The following is an 11,144-nucleotide window of genomic DNA, read 5'->3' as shown; positions in this document are numbered from 1 at the left end:
TGATAAAAGCAGAATTTATTCACGATTGCAATGGCGGGCGTCCCGCCAGCAGGAGCGCCCCTATGGACACAACATGGCAGCCTGTATACCCTGTTTTCTCCCCCTTGCATTCCTCCTCCCCTGCTTCCCCACTGGTTGGGTGCTCCAGGTTTGCGGTCTTATCAGAAGGCTGACATTTGCCATTTACTTGTTAATTTGTTTGTTATCTGGTGCCAGTCAGTAGTCATCCTGTTGTTTCCAAGGTGTCTCGGTGCTCTCTTTGTTCTATTGATATGGTGATTTTCTTTAAAGTTGTTATCGTTAAACAAAGAGCACTGGGGAATGATGTCAGGCCTTCCCAATGTCAGGCGCTTCCTCGGGTATGCCATGGCCTGTTCTCTGGTTTGCTCTCGTGCGGGATATTCTCGCAGTGTGTACCAATAAAATTCGCCCATACGGGTAGCATACCATAAATGGGAATCACCAGAAGGGGTCAAGAAAAGGACACGGAGGAAGACTACTTACTTCAACCCATACGACCACCAAAAGGCAGAATAAGACCCCCTAGCAACAACCGGATCATGCGCAGAGTACACCACGATAGGAATGCGGGAGGACACGAATACGGAAGATGAACTGCATAAAAGGACCGCGTACCTGTTCAAACCTCGCGGCAGTTGGTGGAACGCAGAGTCCCCTGTCGCCCAGCGCTGCATTGCCTCTTTGTTCTTTGTTCTTTATAATTAATAAATTCAATTATTGACTCCTTAACCCTTGGTCCATTATTTTATCGATAACATTCCCGTACAACACGATATCTTCCGGGCGCCAGACCCTCACTACCACACCGTGCCTGTGAAGGGCAGGTCCTGCCTGACCAACCTGATCTCCCCTTATGATCCAGTGACCCGCCTGGCAGACGAGGGAAAGGCTGTTGGTGTGCTCTGCCTTGACTTCAGCAAAGCCTTCCGCACTGTCTCCCACGGTGTTCTCCTGGGGAAGCTGCAGCCCACGGCACGGATAGGTGCACTGTGTGCTGGGTGAGGAGCTGGCTGAGGGCCGGGCACAGAGAGTGGCGGTGAATGGAGTTCCACCCAGCTGGGCACCAGATGACACCAAGCTGGGGGATGTGTCGATCTGCTGGGGGGGAGCGAGGCCCTGCAGAGGGATCTGGGTGGGGATCACTGGGCTGAAGACAACAGAATCACAGAATCACAGAATGGCCAGGGTAGGAAGGGACCTCAAGGGTCATGAATCTCCAACCCCCCTGCCACATGCAGGGCCACCAACCTCCACATTTAATACTAGACCAGGCTGCCCAGGGCCCCATCCAATCTGGCCTTGAACACCTCCAGGGACGGGGCATCCACAGCCTCTCTGGGCAGCTGTTCCAGCACCTCACCACTCTCTCTGTAAAGAATTTGCCCCTGACGTCCAACCCCATCACCTCCAGGGATGGTGACTTCACCATCTCCATGGGCAGCTGTGCTACTGCATCACAACCCTTTGGAAGAAGAAATTTTTCCTGACACCCAACCCGACCCTCCCCTGGTGCAACTTGAGGCCATCACCTCTCCTGCTATTGCTGTTACCTGGGAGCAGAGCCTGATCCCCACCTCACCACAACCTCCTGCCAGGGAGATGTAGTGATGAGGTCTCCCCTGAGCCTCCTCTTCTCCAGATTGACCCATCCCAGTCCCTTCACCCCCTGCCTTTAGGACGTGTGCCTCAGACCATGCACAGGGCTCACACCCAGATGTCCCACCATCACGCCTCGCACCCAACCTCTCCATCGCACCTTAGAGCCCACACTTGGAACCCCTGAGGAGCTGCAGAGCTACAGCTTTGCCTCCTACGAGTAACACAAGCCCCACATTGAGGGGAGCGACGGAGGACTTCAGACCAGCTGGAAGAAACTATGCGAACAGAGGCCACGTGGAACAGCCCCCCCACGCAGCACTGAGCAGCAACGGGACTGAGTTCAACAAGACCAAGTGCCAGGATGCACTTTGGCCACAACAACCCCAGGCAACGCTGCGGGCGTGGGGCTGAGCAGCTGGAAGTCAGCGTAGAGAAAACGGACCTGCAGTTATCGGTTGACATCCAGCTGAACACGAGCCAGCAGCGTGCCCAGGTGGCCAAGAAGACCAACGGCATCCTGGCCTGTATCAGAAATGGTGCTGCCAGCAGAGCAGGGAAGCGACTGTCCCTCTGCGCTCAGCTCTGGTGAGGCTGCAGCTCGAGTGCTGTGTTCAGTTCTGGGCCCCTCACTGCAAGAAGGGTCTCGGGGAGACCTCACTGCCCTCTAGAACTCCCGAAGGGAGGCTGTGCTGAGCTGGGGCTTGGTCTTTTCTCTCATGTAACAGTGAGAGGACGAGAGGGAATGGCCTCAAGTTGCAGCAGGCGAGATTCAGGCTGGACGTTAGGAAAGATCACTGCTCCAACACAGCGGTCGGGCGCTGAAATGGGCTGCACTGGGAGCGGTGGAGTCACCGACCCTGGAGGTGTTCGAGGAACACTGAGACGCTGTGTGCAGGGACACGGATTAGTGAGAGCTGCTGGTGATTCCAACCTTGGTGACTGTGTGATTCTGTGATGCTGGATGGGGGATTGAGGGGGACACTGGGGGGGAGGAGGAGGATCAGAATGGGGGAATAGGAGGGGTGCGGGGGAGAAGGGACCGTTAGGAAAAGAATAGGGGCACTTGCTGTGGGGGAACAGGAGCCCCTGGTAGTCAGAATGGGGAGTTTCATGGGGGAAGGAGGGGGGGATGGAGAGGGGATTCGAAGGGTCAGAATGGGGGAGTGAGGGGGAGTCCTGGGGGGTGGTAAAGAGGATTGGGGGGGAAGTGGGGGGTGGGACGGGGGAAGGGGAGAAGGAAAGGGACCCTGGGGGTCAGAACGGGGAACGAGGGGGGGAAGTGAGGTGGGGGGGAGGAGGACTGCAGGGATCGGAACGGGGGAACTGGAGGGGGACGGGGGGTCCGCCGGACGGATGGGAGGGGGCCCGCGGGGGAGGGCGCGACCCCGGGGGGCACAAAGAGGGACCGGGAGGGTCGTGGGCGAACCATCGGGGACACACGGAGCACCTCCCGCCGCCGAGCGGAGGCCCCGACTCACACGGAAGCCCCGCGGGGCCAAAGCGGAGCGGCACGCGGCCCCCCGCCCCTTCCACCCCGGCCCCCGCCCCGGCGCCCCCCCCGAACACCCACCCGGAGACGCCGAGGCGGCGCTCGGAGCCCCGGGGCTGCCCCGCAGCGCTGGAGCAGCGCGGGGCCCCGCACCGCTTCCGCACGGCCGCCTCCCGCTCGCGGCGCGGCGCGATGACGTCACTGCCACGGGCCCCGCACGGCCTCCCGCTCGCGGCGCGGCGCGATGACGTCACCGTCGCCGCGGCAACGGGGCGGCGACCGGCTGCGATGTGGGCCGAGCAACCCGGGTTCAGGCAGAAGTGATTTGCGGAATCAAACTCTCTAACCCACGTAAGGTTATAAGAGCAGGTACGTCTTTATTTCAGCGCTGCGCCACACGCCGGGTGCAAGGGGGATCGCTCCTCCTAGCTTGCACACCGGAAAGTGAGATCCCGTTACATTTATAAGTCAATCCATACATATTCAGGAGTGTTACCCAAGACTCACTAACATATTCATCACCTTTCCGGGAGTTCATTTACATACTGTCCCCCTCCCCAGTGCATGCGCAGCAGCATCCATTGGATGAAGGCCCGACGTCTTCCTCCCCCTCTGGTGGTCGTTCCGGGATGAAGTCAGACGTCTTCCTCACCATGTCCTTCCGACCTTTGTCCCAGTTTTGGGCTCTTCTCCCGTCCTGCATACCTCAGCAATCTCTAATTCTGCCTATCCTTGCCTCCCCCTCACGTTCTCAGGGCCCTTTTCTGCTGACTAGAGACGGCTGTCTGTTGGGAGCGTATTTTGGGCTAGCAAAGGTTAAGCCATAAGTTCCCCTTGAGATAACAAGAGGTTAAACTAAGAAACGAATTCCCTAAGCTGAGCAATAAATTCCTCCTGAGTTAGCAAGAAGGGTTAAATTACGTGATGCTAATTTCTTTGAGTTAGTAAAGCCAAGCGATGTTACAGACCCCCCTTTCATCTTTCCCACTTTACTGTCTCAATTCCCCCCTTTTTCTTGAACCTAGCAAATTCTTTTGCTAAATTGCTCCATTTGGTAAAAGGGAAGTTTTGAAATAACTCCCACTTTCCACTTTCTGCCTTAGCTTGTGCTTTTTCCATTCCTCATAACTATCCCCAGAAGTTTTACATATCCATCACGCACATCTCATCGCAACACACATAAAAATGAGCAAGATGATTATAATAATACAAGCCACAAAGAGTTGCTTTAGCCATGTAAAGTTAGGTAACCAGCTGGTAAGTTTTTCCCACAATTCTGTGAATCCTAATGAGGTGTCATCCATCGTTACCTGATGAAGTAATTTAGTGTGCTCCCATATTGCCTGTAGATCAGTTTCTATCCTTCGAGTATAAGCACAACAACTCTGATTAATTATCACACAAACCCCTCCCTCTTTGGCTGTTAGGAGATCCAATGCCATTCTATTTTGTTCCAATCAATTTGGAGGCAGTGCTTTTTGTGCCTGCCCATCCCCACATAACCACCAGTATCCATAAGGTCATGGATTAGACGTACCCTCTTGGTGGGTAAAAGATGTTCCCATTCCCACAATCCCAACTACATCCTATACCTGTTAAATTTTACCACCCGACTTTCATACTAATTTCGCTATCATTTTCCTTATCCACGAAGACAGATTTAGAGGAATTAATAATCAACAGATCAAACTTGGGGCCCTTTTGTAATTTATCCTCTATTCCATACTTACATTCCTTGTGTTCCACCCAATTTGGAATTGTCCAATTTAGTGCTACTACCCCATAGACTTGCACCCCCCTGCTCTGGGGAGGGCCGTACATATCCAACAATTTGTTACGTTAAAATTTTGGGCCACTGCCCGAGTAGCTATTACCTTCCCAGGCTAAAGCAAATCTTATAAGGTTAATTACAATGCATAGTTTATACATTTTTCTTAATTGTTAGTCGGAGGGGTCCTTTCTCCTCGCAGTCCACTGTGGTCGGACCGTCTTCTTCAGGCGCTTCCTCGGGCATGCCATGCCTTGTTCTCTGGTTTGATCTTGTGCAGGATCTTCTTGCAACGTGTATGACAAAATATACATATATACACCTATGTACAGAGCCCACATACCAAACAATTACTGCAATGATGTTTTCCACAAGAGATATATAAGCATTTACATCAAATGCTGCACTTAATCAAATTAACATTTCTAACAATTATAAGAGCCCATATTACTGTCTTTGGATTCACAATTTTAAGGGTCCAGCTGGCTTCAGTTCCCATTGTACTTGAGGGATCAAGCTGTCAAGGCCTTGGGCTCTAGTTCCTAGAACCAGTTTCTCTATTTCCTGAAGCTTTTCTTGTAGATTACTCAGTATTTCACTCCCTACCTGGGTAGAGATAAGGCCTTTTGTACAGTATTTTGAAGGACTTAACCCCTCTTTGGCTCTAGGTTTCCTAAGGAGAGCCAAAGGCAACAACTGTGGCCAGGATAGTCCAGCTTCCTGGGCCAGTTTTACAACCTGTGATTTAATTCCAATGTATTCCCAATGCTTACTGACCTATTGGACCATCTCTGCAATAAAGTGAGTTCCCTGGTTGAAGGGTATTGCTGCAGGACATCCAAACCTTGGTATAATCTCCTGCAGCAATACCTTGGTTATTTCTTTGGCTTTATTGGTCCTGCAAGGGAATGCTTCTGGTCACCCTGAAAAGGGTATTTGTTAGAACTAGCATATACTGAAACCCTCCTTTTTCCTGACAGTTCTGAAAAAATCAATTTACAATTGTTGTTCTAAAAGATTCCCTTTCCCAACAAGCCCCACTTGTACCCTGTTCCTGGTACTAGGATTGTACAGTTACTTTCTGATGTCTGTACCCCCATATGTTTTATTATGTTCCCTTAGAACCAATTTCTATAAAATAATAAAGGGCACAATAATGTGTCCATCTGGGTATGCACCCACCTGTCAGTTTGCTCTCTTCCCTTTTAAATCAATAAATTCCTATCCTGTCTATAATACCTTATAGGTTCTGGTTAAGGTTCAGATATTTTAAGTTTACCGTCTGGAATTAAAGCCAGTTCACCAATTTCTTTTCCTTCAGCTGCCTGTTTTGCCACCTGATCCACCATCATACTCCCGGTTGCCTGTACAGTGTCACTCTTCTGATGTCCTTTACAATGTATAACAGCCACGCCGCTCTTTGGGAGATTTTCATCATACTGAATTTGTTTTCCATGTGTGTGTAAGAAAACCTCGCTCTTTCCAGATGGTACCATGAGTGGATACCACCCCAAAAACATATTTAGTTCTTGTCAAGGCAGTTATTTCAGCCTTCTGAGCAGAAGTAATGGTTTTGCTTCAATTACCTTGTCAGTAGCAGTTACTGCATGTCCTGCTTACAGTTTCACAAAGCTGCTTCCGTCCTCAGCGTCGTCCAGCGGTTCCTCCTGTAGGTCTGACCAACTGGCACAAACAGTCTCCATGCAGTGCACACTGCTGGCTTGGAGGTAGCTCTGCATTGGTGTTCTGGGTGTTCAGCAAACTGCTTCCTTCTCTTTGATCAGTTCTGCTTTCTGTTGAGAAACTTGATAGCCATTTAAGTCAAGAAATTCAGCAAACTCAGTCCACTGTACACAGTCCTCCTTTGTTACTGCAGTATCCACATACTGTAGACTTTCTTTGGCAAAACCAGGCAGAAAAAGGTGTACTTCAAATCCAGAACGGTAAACCCCACCTACTTATTCCTTAACTTGGTTCAACATTTCTATTAATTGCCCTCAAATCTTGTACCAAACTATAACTCTTGCCATCCAATTTTTCATTTGCAAGGTCAGGGTGTTCTATTTGGATTTCTATCCAATTAATAATCCAAAATTCATAAAGTTATCTATTATTTCTTTTATCCTCCTACAGTCTTGTATCCTCAAAGGGCACTGCTTTACCCTGGTTGGGCTGGCTCCCGTCTTTAACTTAACTTTTATTGGGCTGCATTTTGGCTCTGCCAGGCATTTCTGATGCCTGCAATCCTGTGTATACCTGATTTAGGATTTACCTAACTTCTATGGGTACAACATTGCTTTTCCCAGTTTGTGTTAAAGCCAAACTTAAAATTTTCCATTAATTGGTCTTGCTTGATACTTAGCTCCAATTTTCTCTACTGAATTTAATCTCTTTACCTCTTTATTCTGCTTCCCTAGCTGTAATTTAACCAGTGGATCTGCTAGGGTAAACTTCCCAAATTCCCATCCTTCATTTTTGCAACCAGAGGCGGTTCCCTCTTTCTCAGTAATTCACACATTACTTTCACTGCAGTGGGGCAGAGCCCTCCCCGGGCTCTTCCAGCCCCCCCACCCCCCTATCTCTGAGTGGATCCCTGGGTCCTACGCCCTACTCTAGTGCTGCGACAGTAACAGCTGCTGTTATTCCCAATTTCCTTACTATCTCTGTTTCTCAATCAGTTTTTGTTTGTTTGTTTTTCCTTCATATCTCTCACCTCTACATCCCTGTCACACCCTGCTCATCCTTGCCTTCCTCAGCCTGTGTCCTTCCCAAACTTTTCACTTTCCAAACTCGCATCATTACATAAACTACTAACATCATATTTCAGTTTTACCTCCTCCTCTCCAGAGGCTTCCAGTGCTAACACTGGGATTTCGGGTTTCCCAGACCTCTACAGAGGCTATTCTCACTTCCCCCTTCACAAGTACAGCAGTCTCCGTCCCGGCTCTCTCTCACACCAAGTACTGCTCGCGGGGGAACGGTGCAGGGGTTGCTCTCACGCCAGCAAGGATTAACTCACTTTCTCTGTAACCCTTTTTCCTTTGTTCCACTCTTAGTACCCTCATTTACACTTGCAGTTACACTCAATTCTATACCATTAACAATTACACTTTCTTATATCATCAAAACAGTTTGTCTCATTCCCTTTGAAATGCACAAATCTAACCATATAGTTCTTCAGTTTCCATAAATACCCTTAATACCATATAACTTTCCCTTAACAATCTGTGTCATTTGGTTATAAACACCTCACCACAGAAACAGCACTGATTGACCCACCTCCCTCACACATCTCCTTGCAAACGGAACACAATATTACATAAATGAGTTGATATTCATTCCCCATTCATACACTAGAGGATCTTGTGGTGCCCGAGTTCAACATCCCATTTAGGGGCCACTTTTCCCATCATCCAATTTATACATTAACCATCATTGATTACAATATTTTATCAGAGTTTTCTTACTTAGAGTGCCCCCAGGTCCCCCTGCAGTATCTCGCCATTGTGCCAGAATACATCCGAGGGGTGTTCTTTTAGGTATTTCCTTTCTCTGTGACCCTCCCATCATGTTGTCTCACTGGTTTGTTATTGCCCTAAGGTTTCCACAAGTAACTCTCAATACTCTAAAATTTCCCCACGCCAGTCCGTGATGCTCGGTCCACCACTCACGGTGGCACTCTGGACACAAATGACGCCACCAACCCCGATATATTTCTTCACACACTAGACAACATATAATATAAATGGGGCAACACTCGTTTTCAGGGTGGAATGCACACCTTTCCTCAGGCCCCTCTTCCCAATTTATAAAGTATAAATTCCCATCACCATCACAATCCATAAACAGAAAACCCGTACGGACGGACAAACAACAGAAAAAGACAACTTTCGCTTCGTCCGTCTCCGGCCGTTTCCCTCGCGGGAGCACGGAACCGCGGATCGGGGACTCCGCTCTCGCTCCGTAGCTTAGCTACGTCTCAATCACACCACACTCATCCCGACACTTAGGTTTGCTAGCTCAGGTACCACCTTAGTTCATATGTTTAAAGGATATCCCAAAATATCAATGACAGTTATTCAAATACACAGTACTGGACATTTACAGCAGATGACAACAACTGCGCAGATTACTATTCCTACCACCGCGGCTACAATAATGTAGGTTATCATCTGACAGGTATCAGCACTATACCTCACTAACCCCGGGTGGGACTCTAACCCACAATCTCTAGAATTAGCGTGAGTTCCAGATTGTTATGAACTCGTGATTACTAATGCCCAATCATTAGTCTAGCTTCCAAGTGCTAGCCAGAGGTGGGACTCGAACCCACAATCCCTGGAATCAGATATAGTGCTTTACGATACCTGCCCCTCTGGTAATTACCTTCCCGTCCCGTACCTCTGGACTAGTCCATCCTCAGGGTAAAACCCTCCCGCGTGGGGCGTCCCCGCACGTCTTACGGAGTCCCCTGCTCCTGCGTACGCCTTACGGAGCCTTCCCTTTAAACGTACCTGGTCCGCTGCCAGATGGTCCTTGTCTATCCCCGCAGTGATCAGATGAGAAGGGGGAGTCCTTCCAAGAATTCTCAGGGCGCGCCAAAGGCGTCCCCCTCCTCAACTGGTCCTGCAGCCGAACAGAGATTGTCCCATCTGGGGTGCCAAATTGATTTGCGGAATCAAACTCTCTAACCCACGTAAGGTTATAAGAGCAGGTACGTCTTTATTTCAGCGCTGCGCCACACGCCGGGTGCAAGGGGGATCGCTCCTCCTAGCTTGCACACCGGAAAGTGAGATCCCGTTACATTTATAAGTCAATCCATACATATTCAGGAGTGTTACCCAAGACTCACTAACATATTCATCACCTTTCCGGGAGTTCATTTACATACTGTCCCCCTCCCCAGTGCATGCGCAGCAGCATCCATTGGATGAAGGCCCGACGTCTTCCTCCCCCTCTGGTGGTCGTTCCGGGATGAAGTCAGACGTCTTCCTCACCATGTCCTTCCGACCTTTGTCCCAGTTTTGGGCTCTTCTCCCGTCCTGCATACCTCAGCAATCTCTAATTCTGCCTATCCTTGCCTCCCCCTCACGTTCTCAGGGCCCTTTTCTGCTGACTAGAGACGGCTGTCTGTTGGGAGCGTATTTTGGGCTAGCAAAGGTTAAGCCATAAGTTCCCCTTGAGATAACAAGAGGTTAAACTAAGAAACGAATTCCCTAAGCTGAGCAATAAATTCCTCCTGAGTTAGCAAGAAGGGTTAAATTACGTGATGCTAATTTCTTTGAGTTAGTAAAGCCAAGCGATGTTACAGACCCCCCTTTCATCTTTCCCACTTTACTGTCTCAGAAGCACGGAGGATTCGGGCCCGTCTCGGGGCAAACGTTGCCGTTCTCCTTACGCGCTCGTTAACTCTCAGCCGGGGCCGCTCTGCCCTCGCCGCTTCTCGTGATCTGCTGCAGGAGAGCTGCCTTGGGGCAGCGCACCGACAGGGCAGCATCCATCAGTGCTGGACGAGGGGCCCGGCCGAGAAGAAGGCCGGGCTGCCTCTTCCGAAGCAGGACGCAGGGAAACCAGGAGGGCACTTGAATCGCAGAATCACAGAATCGCCAGGGTTGGAAGGGACCTCAAGGATCATGAATCTCCAACCCCCCTGCCACACGCAGGGCCACCAACCATCCGACCTAATGCCAGACCAGGCTGCCCAGGGCCCCATCCAATCTGGCCTTGAACACCTCCAGGGACGGGGCATCCACAGCCTCTCTGGGCAGCTGTTCCAGCACCTCACCACTCTCTCCGTAAAGAACTTCCCCCTGACGTCCAACCGAAATCTCCCTTCCCTCAGCTTAAAACCATTTCCCCTTGTCCTGCTGGGGAAACGTGCCAGGCGCCGAGCTTTCGGTTGCTCAGAAGCTGAATCAAACAGGCCTTGCAGAAAGTCTTCCTCGTCCCAGCTGTGGGAATGGAATGTTGTTTCTGCATTTGATATTAAAAAGGAGCAATTGGTTTGAAGAAGTAGAACATCATGCATTTGTATTCTGTAACTTACCCTTAGAAGTAGTTGATCTAAGAAGTAAAATACTGTATGTTTTAGAGACATTATTACTGAATTATGTGATTAATTCTTTCTTGCAAAACTGGAATAGTTGTTAAATGTTCCAAACATTTAACATAGCGTGCTAAGGATTAGAAAACATACTGTAGAGCTGTTCTGTGAGGATAAGAAACTCAGCAAAAGAAAGACAGATGTAGCAAACATCAAAGAGCTTG

General features: G+C 49.7%; 1 long non-coding RNA gene across 1 annotated transcript; it reads right to left on the bottom strand.

Annotated features, from left to right (window-relative positions):
• Nucleotides 1-10,722, bottom strand: LOC149913365 (uncharacterized). Its single transcript, XR_016461314.1, has 2 exons — nt 3,191-10,722; nt 1-1,168 (listed from the first exon to the last, which is right to left on the bottom strand). It is a non-coding gene; the product is annotated as an uncharacterized LOC149913365 (long non-coding RNA).
• Nucleotides 10,723-11,144: the final 422 nt, after the last annotated feature.

This window comes from Phasianus colchicus, chromosome 38, assembly GCF_987193195.1.
Source record: "Phasianus colchicus chromosome 38, bPhaCol1.hap1.1, whole genome shotgun sequence".
NCBI lineage: Eukaryota > Metazoa > Chordata > Aves > Galliformes > Phasianidae > Phasianus > Phasianus colchicus.
Note: the sequence above shows the minus strand (reverse complement) of the source record. Positions and strands in the feature narration are given on the sequence as shown.